This window comes from Herpailurus yagouaroundi, unplaced genomic scaffold (assembly GCF_014898765.1).
Source record: "Herpailurus yagouaroundi ecotype Mexico unplaced genomic scaffold, PumYag 141, whole genome shotgun sequence".
NCBI lineage: Eukaryota > Metazoa > Chordata > Mammalia > Carnivora > Felidae > Herpailurus > Herpailurus yagouaroundi.
Genome location: NW_024412396.1, coordinates 62,788,054 through 62,800,099, shown reverse-complemented (window position 1 = coordinate 62,800,099; position 12,046 = coordinate 62,788,054). Strand labels below are relative to the sequence as shown.

At 44.9% G+C, this 12,046-nt stretch overlaps 1 pseudogene; it reads right to left on the bottom strand.

Annotated features, from left to right (window-relative positions):
• Positions 1-6,466: 6,466 nt before the first annotated feature.
• LOC121032178 (calcyclin-binding protein-like) lies at positions 6,467-7,685 on the bottom strand (annotated as a pseudogene).
• Between the last annotated feature and the right edge of the window lie 4,361 nt (positions 7,686-12,046).

Here is a 12,046-nt window from a genome sequence, read left to right as displayed (position 1 = left end):
CTGGGCGCTCCCCCAGGCCGCCGCCTCGTCGGCCGCTGCTGCTGCACCAGCTCCCCACGTCCGCCTCGACTCCTGGTTTCAAATCCGCTTTGTCGCCTCCGTCCCCACACGCCTTGGAGTTCTAAACGCTCAAGGTCTGAGTGACCCGGGGCACAGTCCGCTTCTTCTTGGCACGAGGACGCGGTTGCTGTTTCCACCCGACGCGCGCCCAGCTCGGCTTGGATTGGGGAGGGGGCGTGGCGCGTCCTCAGCGCAAGTTGGGGCGGGCTTGCATTTCTCCCGAAGCGAAGGTCTCGGGCCGGCGGTCTCCGTCGCTTCAACCATCGCTTCTCAAGCCGCCGACGGCCAGGGCGCGGGGTGTCAGTGTGCCGGCGCCGGTGGTGCCTCCCCAGATGGATCCGTGGTGCTGCGTGCCAGTCGCGGCGTGGCGCGGGGGCTCAGGCCTCTGGGTAGTTACCCACCGGCCGCCGGGGCTTAGAGACCGGAGCAGGTTCCCGGCGGGCGCACCCCCAGGGACTGCGCGGAGCGGGGTCCACGGGTTCCTACGCCGCGCCGGGCCCCCACGCTGCGCGGCATCCGGCGGGCGGACGGGCTGGAGGAGGAGACCAGAAAGGGAGGTTGGAATGAGCGGACCAGGGAAGTTAGGGGCATCTCCCCCGGGCAGCCTCCCTCTCCTTGCCCGAGCCCTGCGCCCTTGGGTCCGGCGCGGGGGCGTCTTCCGATCCCACGTGTCCGCTCCGCCGGTGTGAAGCGCACGTCCCTAGCCAGCCCCAGCTCCCGGAGAGGGGGCCGAGGACCGGAGGCTGGAGAGTTCCACCCTCTCCATCCGGCCTTGGCCGCCTCAGTGAGCGCCAGAGATTTTGTGCTGCCGGGGCGCAGCGCAGAGCGTTCTCCCCCCACCCCATGCAGAGCAGCGGCGAGGCTCCCCAGCAAACGGGCCAGGGGCTCCCTCCCCGAGACCTCGCCTTTCAGGGGACGCCGGCGCAGCCTCTGCGCTGGACTCTCACCTCCCGGGGAGAGCCCCCTCCGCGCCGCTCTGTCGGGACTGTCCTCAGGTCCCCTCTTCGGCGCGGCTCTGCTCTGCAGAACGGCGCTGGGAGCAGAGGTCCACGCCGGGCACTGCCCTGCCTGGCTGGCTCGCTCCGACGCTGCAACAGGTGGAGCCACGCGGCTGCGGGCGGCAGCGTCTCCACCCCGGCCTCCACCTCCCGGCCGCGCCGGGCCTCTCCCTTCCCTGGTCTCCGACCGCAGGTGCGGGCTCTGGGCGGGCCCACCGCCCACCCACCCGGGGGCTGCAGCGCTCCCACCCCGGGCGCGCAGATCCGGGGAGTGGGTGCTGAAGAGGTACGTTGGGTGCTTTGCGGGCTTGAGTGGGCCCCTTTTGGGCCAGAAGGGGGCGCTCCGTCTCCTCCAGACACGTCTCGCCCACACCTGTGTACTCAGCCACACACTGCCCCTCCGGAAACACCAGCCCTTGGCATGTGGGAGTGAATACGGATACAGAGAGGAATGGACGCGTGGGCATCTTCGAACTAAGTAGAAGTTCCCTGCCTCCCGAGAAAGTAGTCCCAAGCTCAGATCCCGCCCATCACCCACTTAAACTCTCCAGGAGCAGAGAATAAACACAGAGCTCCGGATTCCAATACATCTGCCATCCCCTCAGTTCCGTTACCGACTCCTGAATGCCCTTGTTTTATTTAACTTATTGGGGGCAAGAGCTTTAGGTGGTAGTGAGTATGGAGACATGTATGCAACCAGGAGTAAAGTCCGGCAATTACTCCCCTCCCTATTTTACTATGAAAAATTTCAAACATAAGGTTGAAAGGATTTTTATATACCCACCACCTAGATTCTTACAATGAACGTTTTACTATACTTGATTTATCATTTATCCATTCCTCTTTCTATCCTTCAACCCACCTCGTTCGGATGCATTTCAAAGTAAGTTGTAGACGTCCGTGCAACCACCTCCCCACGCTGGCCAGTACCTTTCCCTACATATCATTAAGGAGAGTTCAATATTTACAGATTTTTTTTTCTCGTGGGGTAAAACTTACATACAGTGAAATGCACAGATCTTAAGTGTACTGTTAGATGAGTTCTGACAAATGCATACACCTGCTCAAATTAAACAGCTGTCTATCCAACCTATCAACCAAGTGTCACCAACAGGTCAATGTTCCCCATATGCTCTTTCTCAGCAAATCCCCACCCACATTCCTCCAGAAGAAATCACTGTTCTTTTTTTTTTTTTTTTTTTTCCCCTACCATGGACTGGTTTTGCCTTCATGGAACTCAGTTTTGCTTGTTCTAGATCTTCATATAAATGAAATCCTACCGGGGTGCCTGGGTGGCTCAGTCTGTTGAGCCTCCGACTTTGGACAGTTGGTGAGCTCGAGCCCCGCGTCGGGCTCTGTGCTGACAGCTCAGAGCTTGGAGCCTGCCTTGGATTCTGTGTCTCCCTTTCTCTCTGCCCCTTCCCCGCTCATGCTCTGTCTCTCTCGGTCTCTCAAAAATGAATAAACATTAAAAGAAAATTTATAAATGGAATCCTACCTTTCCATACTTTTACGTAAAGCATTATTATTTTTGAGATCTTCCCATGATATATGTCTCGGTCATTTATTCCTTTTTCTTGCTAATATTTTTATTGTTTGAATATTCATACCCCTATTGATAGAAACCGGGGCTATTAGAATTTCTTGGCTATCCTAAAACTGTTAGGAACATTCTGGTACAAATTTTTGTGGATCCGTTTTTGTATCTCTTAGGTAAATACCTAGGAGTGGAACTGCTGGGTCATAGGGGAGGTGTGTCGTTTCATATGAAACTGCTTAAGATTTTTCCAAAGTAGCTGTACTAACCAACAATGCACAATAGTTCCGTATGTTCCATATCCTTGTAAACATTTGGCAGGATCAGTCATTGTGATTTTAAACATACTGGTGGGTGTGTGGTGCTCTCTCATTGTGGTGTAATTTGCATTTGCCTGCTCTCTTAATGTGTTTATGGCCATTTGCATATCTGCCTTTGTAAATTATCTGTTGAATATTAATGCTGAAAATATTTCTTGAAATATTGTAAGTTATCTGTTGAATATCTGTTTAAAAATGGATTTCTCTTTTTTATTGTTGAGGTGTAGGGATTCCTTATACATATGTAGGAGATCAGTCTTTTCTCAGACACTTTTTTTTTTTTTTCTTTTTTTTTTAGTAGCTTCACATCCAGTGAGGAACCCAACATGGGTCTTGAACTCAAGACCCTAAGATTAAGACCTGGTCAACCCACTTAGCCACCCAGGGGCTCCTCAGATACCCATCTTGCAAATATTTTGTCAGTCCATGGCTTGCCTGTTTATTTCCTTAATGATGTTTTCTGATGTTATGTTTTCAATTTTGGTGGAATCCAATTTATCAATCATTTCTTTTATGTGTGGTACTCTTTTTATATTAAGAAATCATCACTTCCCTCAAGGGTGTATAGGTTTCATGGATTTTTCCTCCCAGAAATATTATAGTTTTAGCTTTTATAATCAGATTATGATCCATTTTGTTTCTATATTGTGTGAGGCAAGAATTAAGGTTCATTCTATCTATATGGATATCCAGTTATTCCAGTGCCATTTGCTGAAAAAAACAAGTGTGAATTTATTTCAGAAATCTGCATCTTGTTCATTTTTCATCCCTCTTTATGCTAATGCTACAATATTTAGATTGCTTGTAGCTTTACAGTAGGTCATAAAGTCAGGAAGTGTGAACCCTCCAACTGTGTTCTTTATTAAGATTTTCTTCGGCTATTACAAGACCTCTACATTTTTGTAAAAATTATAGAACCAGCTTCTTAATTTCATCAGAAAAAGCCTTGTGGGATCTTCATTAGAATTGTGTTGAAACTATCCTGGGGAGTACTGACCTTTTAATTAATGAATGAGGTTTATTCCTCTATTTACTTCAGTCTTTTGGGTAGTTTTCATGTAGAAGTCTTGCACACTTTTTGTAAATTCACTGTAAAGTATTTTAGGTGTTTTCATGCTATCATAAATACCAAGATTTCATTTTCCAGCTGTCTGCTGTAGTATATAAACATTTAATGCAAATTAACTTGGTTCCTGCAACCTTAGTGAATTCACTTATAGTTAATTCCTTTAGGATTTTCCATATAATCATGCCATTTGAAATAGAGTTTTGCGGGGCGCCTGGGTGGTGCAGTCAGTTAAGCGTCCGACTTCAGCCAGGTCACGATCTCGCGGTCCGTGAGTTCGAGCCCCGCGTCAGACTCTGGGCTGATGGCTCAGAGCCTGGAGCCTGTTTCCGATTCTGTGTCTCCCTCTCTCTCTGCCCCTCCCCCGTTCATGCTCTGTCTCTCTCTGTCCCAAAAATAAATAAATGTTGAAAAAAAAAAAAAAGAAACAGAGTTTTGCTTCTTCTTTTCTGGGATTTATTTTTCTTGTCTTACTGCAATGGTTAGGACCTAAGTATAATGGTGAAGAGGAGAGGTGGAAGGAGATATCCTTATCTTGTTCATGATCTTAAGGGAACGCCTTCAGTTTTTCACTGTTAAATAGAATGTTAACTGTGGGTTTTTCATAGATATTCTTTATCAGGTTAAGTTTCCTTTTATTTCTAGTTTTCTGGGAGTTTTTTTTTTTTATCATAAGTGAGGGCTGAATTTTGCCCAATGTTTTCTCTGCATCTTTTGCAATGATCATAGTCTTCTTTATTCTGTTAATGTGTAATTTCATTAATTTTCTAATGTTAAGCCAAGCTTGCATTTCTGGGATAATTTCCACTTGGGGTTCCTACTCTTAATTTTCACTCTTGTACTTGTTCTGGGTTCACTTTGCTACTTTTTCCTAGCTTCTTATGGTAGATGCTTAAGTCACTGATTTTAGATCTTTCCTCTTTTGTAATATTAGCATTTTAAAGTTATATTTTCCTGTTAGCCCTGTGCTAGCTGCACCCTAAAATTTTTGGTATGTTGTATTTTCATATAAATTTGTTCAAAATATTTTCTAATATTTCTTCTTTGACCCATGGGTTATTTAGAAGTGTGTTGCTTAATTTCCAAATATCTGGGTGTGTTTTTTTTAAGACAAATCATTTATTTCTAATATTTTCACTGTGGTCAGAGAATCATATTCAACATGTTTCAATCTTTTTAAACTTATTGCTTTATGGTCCAACATATGATCTATCTTAGTGAACATGCCATATGCACTTGAAAAGAATATGTATTCTACAGTTGTTGGGTATAGTGTAGATTCTATAAATGTCAATTAGGTCTAGGTAGTTGACAGTGTTTTTCAGATCTTCAGTCTTTACTGATGTTTGTTCTAGTTATTCTATTGATTGGTGAGAGATGAGTATTAAAATCACCAACCCGTGATTGTGGAATTGTCTATTTCTCCCTCTAATTATGCCAGTTTTTTATTTTATATACTTTGAAGCTCTGTTATTAAGTATAAGCATTTATAATTATCACATCTTACTGATATAGTAACCCTTTTATTTTTATGAAATGTCTCTATCTCTGGTAATACCCTTTACATTCAAGTTTACTTGATCTGATATTAATCTGTCACCACAGGCTTTTTGTACTTAGCATTTGTGTGGTATCTTTTCCATTTACTTTTATCCTGTTTCTTTATGTATTTAAAGTGGATTAGTTGTGAACAGCATATCGTTGAGGTTTGTTTGATTGGTCTGGTTTTATTTTTGGTTAGGTCTGACAATCTACACTTTTGAACTGGATTGATTAGATCAATGATGTTCAAAAGAATTTCTGTAATGATGGAAATGTTTTGTAAATATTTGTGCTGTTCAATATAGGAGTCTGATATGATGGTGACTATTGAGCGTTTGAGTGCCACTGAGGAACTACATTTTTAATGTTAATAATTTAAGTTGAAATATTACATGTGGGTAGTTGCTATCATCTTAGACAACATAGGTTGAGCCCATTTATATTAATGTCGTGATTTATGGGACTGGATTCAAGTCTACCATTTACTATTAGTTTTGTTTGTCCCCATTGGTTTTTGATCCTCCTTTCCCATCTTCTTTTGGATTAACTGAATATTTTTTAGAATTCCATTTTATCTCTTGACTTTTTAGCTCTATGCCTTGGCATTATTTTTAAGTGTTTACTCTAGGAAGTAGCTTTTCTTGGTCCTCTAAGAGTTACTATTGTACAACTTAGTGTAAGATATAGAAACCTTGCAACTGTACAGGTTCATATCCCACCCTCTTCCCAATGTTTACTGTGGTTGTTATTCAAATCACATCTCCATATGCTAAAACCTCACAATTTTTTGCTTAAATAACAATATACATTTTTATGCAAAAATTCAGATTTTATATTTATTCATTCTTACATTGGTCGAAATTGACGTCAGGAATTTATAGGCAAACAATAACTTATTTTCTACCTCCTAGCTGAACAAAAAATACACACAATGTGGCTTTATCGTTAGACAAGACTTGCAGTTTTTACATTTCTCACCAAGAGTGCAATATTGTCCTTGAACAAAATACCCAGATTACCAAGGAAACCATCTTTGGAGGAAGTGTTTAATAAGCATATTTTATTTAAATAAATCCTCTGTGCAGCTCACCAGCAGTGCCTTATTGGAAACATCAGTATTTCCATATCACAGTTCCCAAGAGGACTTTAAAGGCTCAAAATTCAGTGTCTCCTTTGGCGTGCTTCTCTCTTGATTCTACCCATCTCCATCTTCATACATTTTCTGGAGAATGTTCATCAGTCCTTCACCAGGATCTGTTTCAGTGTCACAGGAGGGCTTTTCTTTTTGTGTCCTTTCTCAGCCCGAGTCAAGTAGGCCCACTGCATGCTTTGTGCTTTCTTTATACAGAAGGTGAGGACTGTACAGTCTTGACTTTTTTTGAAGCACCTTCCACAGAGATGGGTTTCAAGAGATTATTCACAGTCATGGAGTAACTCTTCTCATTTAGATTCTTTACCAAAAGATCAAATGGCCTCTCTGTGAAATGCACCCGCACATTCTCAGTGATGAGCTGGTGAACTCTGGTGATGTCTGTGAAAATCTACATTACCTTATCTGCCCGATCTCATCAGTCATTGCCGATTTTCACCGTATATCCCCGTGTAATGGGAGCAACCACGGCAGCTGGCTTTCCATTGTCAAGAAGTTCTGCTTTTCTCTGATTCCTACCGCATCATGTTCTTGGTTTCTTTCTCAATCTTGGATTCTTCAGTTGTAAGGGTAGCACGTACTCTTTTTCTAGTGGCCTTTTTCAGCAGTACCTTCACCGCTTCTAGATCTTTCTGAAGCTTCCAACTTCCATCTGCAATGGAGTGACCCTCGGTTTCTGCAATCAGCATTGATTTAAAGAAGCTTCCTGTCCTCTGGCTGGTATAGCGGGGCGGGGTGCGGGAGGGGGGAGAGTGGTCAGAGTCTCTTTGGAAGCTGAAACTGTGGTCCCACAAGGCCAGTGCTGCAGCTGCACAGGGGAGAGACCGGGGATGGGGAGAGAACGGGGATGCGGAGCGCACTCACCGGGTGCAGACCCACCTAGTGTGAGGCCCAGCCTGCCTCCTCAATATAGATTTCTTAAGAGGAAAAAAAAGTCTTTTATATTTGTGCAGATATTTACTCTTTTCTTTTTTTAATGTTTTTATTTTTAAGAGAGATTGGGAGGAAGGGAGGGGCAGGGAGACAGGGAGACACAGAATCCGAAGCAGGTTCCAGGCTCCGAGCTGTCAACACAGAGCCCAAGGCGGGGCTCGAACTCTCCAATAGTGAGATCATGACCTGAGCCCAAGCCGGCCGCTTAACCGACTGAGCCACCCAGGCGCCCTGATATTTGTTCTTTCTGATGATTTTCCGTCACTCCTGAATACTTGAGCTTCTCTATGGTATGTTCTTCCTTCAGCCTGGAGAATGAACCATAGCATTTCTTGCAGTGCAGGTCTGCTAATTCTCTTAATTTTCTTTCATCTGATAATGTGGTTGTTTGTCTTCATTCCTGAAGGATATTTCCTCTGGATAGGACATACATTGCCGAGGTTACCTTTCCTTCTGCGCGTTGGAAACATTTCATGTTGTCTTCTGGCCTCCTGTGCCTGAGGACAGCTCGGCTGTCAGGTCACTGTTCCTGTTCCTGCTGGCTGCTTTCAAGATTTTGTCTTTGTTTGTCTTCACTAGTTTCAGTGGGAGGCATCCAGTGGGGTTTTCTGTGTGTTACCTTGTTGCTTATGCACTGAACTTCTTGAATCTGTGCATTTGTGTCTCACCAAATTTTAGCCATTATTGCTTTAAATAGCTTCTCTGCCCCATACTTCATCTCCTAGGATTCCAGCCCCATCGAAGTTAAACCGTTAGATGTTATCCCACAAGTGTCTAATTCCCACCCGCCCCCGATTTTCAGCTTTTATTTATTTTTTTGGTTCTTCAGATTGGGTAATTTCTGTCTTCAAGTTCCCTGACCCCTCTGTCATCTCCATTCTGCTTTTAAGCCCATCTACTGAAACTTTTAATTTCAGATTGTGAGAAAACAGAAAATGCACAGATTGATTCATGCCCCCAGTTCCTGAAACCCTTGTAAATTCCTAAGTGGTCACGGCACTAGGAACATCTTATGTTCTAATGGGGTGGCTCTGGGTGGGTTCGTGGACTGGGGCTGGTCACCAGAAAGACCAAATTGTGATTAGAAACTTGGAACTTTCAGCACCGCGCCCCCCCACCCCCGCCGTTCTACAGGGTGGGGGAGTGGGGCTGGAAATGGAATTTATGATTGATCGTGCCTCTGTGAGGCAGCCTCCATAAAACCCCAATACTCCAGGGTTTGGGGAGCTTCCAGGTTGGTGAACACATCACACAGGGAGGGTGATGCACCCAAACTGCACAGGGACAGGTACTCCTGCGCTCAGGACCCTTCCAGATCTCACCCTAGATACGGCTTCACCTGGCTGTGCACCTGTGTCCTTTATCATTCCTTGAACAAACTTGCAGAAAGTGTTCCCTTGAGCCCTGTGAGCTGCTCTAGAAAATTAATTAAACCTGAGGAAGGGTAATGGGAACCTCAGATTTATAACAGAGGACAGAGGAGCCAGAAGTACAGTTGACAACCTAGACTTGCACCTGGCATTGGAGGGGGGTGGGCAGTCTTGTGGGACTGAGCCCTGTCCCCGTGAGATCCGACGGCACATCCAGTAGACAGCGTCAGAATTTCAGCCGGAGGACACCTGGCTGGCATCTCAGAATTGCTTGACATGGGAAACACCTGCACACATCTGCTGAGCACAAGTGTTTTGAGTGTGGTAGTCATGTGAGCGCACAGGGGGGAACGGCTCCCCTCCCCCCACTACACAGATATGATAGTTTCCAGTTCTAAAGTTTCCATCCAATTCTCTAAAAATGATCGCTCTGCTGAGATTTGCTATCTTTTCATTCGTGTTTTTTGTTTTTTGTTTTTTTTTACACTCCTGAACACAATTTTATTAGCTGTTTTAAAAATCTTTGACTACAATTTCTGGGTAGGTCTCCTTTGCCTGTCTTCTGAGAATGAGCCATGTGTTTTTATTATGTATTGATTTGGATCATATGCTAAGAATTGTTAACTGATATATAATTTATGATAAGCTGAAGAAACTCTGAATTCTGTTGTGTTCCTCTGAAAATAATAATTATTCAGTTAACTTGGCTGAACTCAATTGCAAAATGTCTCCCCTTGCGATGGGAAATAGCTCAAGTTTTGGTTCAGTTATTTTAGCCTTGGCTGTGCATGAACAGTTCACTGGTCAGCCAGATACACAGAATTTGGGAATCCTCTCTCTGGCTCTTTTCTGTTGTTTCCCTCTCCCTGCTCAGAGACTATGGTTGCTCCAAGCCCTGTACTCTGGGTCTTCCAGGCAGCAAGACTATAGATTTCCACTGGATGTTTACATGCCTTGCATGGTGCAGACTGAGAGCTGACCTCAGGCCCAAAGTGGTTAAAAAATAAATAAAAACAAACAAAAACAGGAAACTCACCTCGTGTGGTGCCTTTCTTCCAGTTGTTGACTCGCCATCAGTTTCTGCCTGCTTTCAGTCCCTTGAGCCGCTGGTTTTTAAAGACTTTTTCCCCCCAGAGCTTATGTTGTTTACTTCTGAAAGAGGTGGTTCAACTGGAGATATTCGGCCCTGCCAAAAACCTGAAGTTATCTGTTTTCTCCCACAACATTTTTATTTTTGTTTTTTTTAGAGAGAGCACAAGTGGGGGAGAGGAGCAGAAGGAGAGAGCGAGGGCTTCTTAAGCAGATTCCACGCTCAGCACGGAACCTGACTCAGGGCTCAATCACAGGACCCTGTGATCATGACCTGAGCCGATATCAAGAATCGGACACTTAACTGACTGAGCCACCCAGGTACAACCACCCAGCCCAAAACATTTTTTTAATGAAATTTTCAAGCACACGCCAAAAGTACAAGAAATTTATAGTGGTAACCTAAATTGTACAATTAAAATTTCCTAGACTTTATCATAACTGTATCCATAAATACACCTTATTTCTATACATTTCAAAGTAAACTTCAGCCATTAGTACTTGCCCCTAAATCCTTCAGCCATAGGTATTATTAACTAGAATTCAGTTTAGTTTTTTTTTAATGTAAAATTTATATACAATGAATGGATATCTGGACTGTGCATTCTCTGAGTTTTAAAAATCCATTTTATTGAGCTGTAACTTACAAGAAAAGTTACCAATTTGGTGTATAAATTCAAGGGGTTTTGTAAAATGTAACCAATGCCACAATCATGATAGAAGTATTTCTGTTGCTCCAAAAGTTCTGTCATGCAGCCAATCCTCTCTCCTCATTCCTGCACTCTTTTTTTAAGATTTACTTGTTTTTGAGAGAGAGCACATGCGTGCAAAGGGGGGCGGGGCGGGGGGGGGGCAGAAAGAGAAGGGGACTGAGGATCCAAAGCGGGCACAGTGCAGACAGGGGAGAGCCCAATGCAGGGCTCCAACTCATGAACTGTGAAATCATGACCTGAGATGCAGTAGGGCACTTAACAGACTGAGACACCGAGGCGCCCTTCCTACTCTCATTTTTTTTTTTAATTTTTTTTTCAACGTTTATTTATTTTTGGGACAGAGAGAGACAGAGCATGAACGGGGGAGGGGCAGAGAGAGAGGGAGACACAGAATCAGGAACAGGCTCCAGGCTCTGAGCCATCAGCCCAGAGCCTGACACGAGCCTGACGCGGGGCTCGAACTCACGGACCGCGAGATCGTGACCTGGCTGAAGTCGGACGCTTAACCGACTGCGCCACCCAGGCGCCCCCCTACTCTCATTTTTAAGGCCACCCACTTCTGCTCTGAGTGGGAACCAGGGTTCCACTCCAAGAATAGGAATTAGCAGGAAGAGAGGCCATCCGTGGCCATACATGTCCGGGAGGACCAGAGAAGAAAATAATGGAAAAGTGGAGCCGGGGCTCAGGCTGGGGCTCTTCAGAAGTGTTCCCAGGCTATCTCTAGAAAGGTGCTGAGTGGCTCAATGAGACCACACAATCCATTCTCCTACCTAAAGGTGGATTCTACCAGTCCAAGCACAATTGATGATGCCCATCTCTTGAGCCTGTTACGGCATCAGAGGAGTTCAGGGGGCAGGAGCCCATACCTATCAGAACCTGTTTCTTCATTTGTAAAATGTACTTCCTCCATGGGCGAAGTGTCAACTCACCCTTGGGGTTCACATTAACATGGACTCCTCAGTGACACCCTCAGTCCACACAACAGGCAGCAGGCCACATGGATACAGTACTTTTAGGGCAGAAGTACACAGATCAGTTCTGTGGAGTTGTCGAGGGTGTTTGAGAGACTAGGTCCAGGGATGCAGATTTCCTTGTGAACAGAGTCCCCTTCCTGTGGAATCCAGAGGCCTGATGGTTACCCTGCTGCAGCCAAGACCCAAATCTACTTGTCTTCCAGAAATAACTTGCATTTAGTAGTGGAGAAGCAGTATTTGTCTGGGCACCTAGGTGGCCCAGTGGGTTACGCATCAGACTCTTGAGATTGTGGG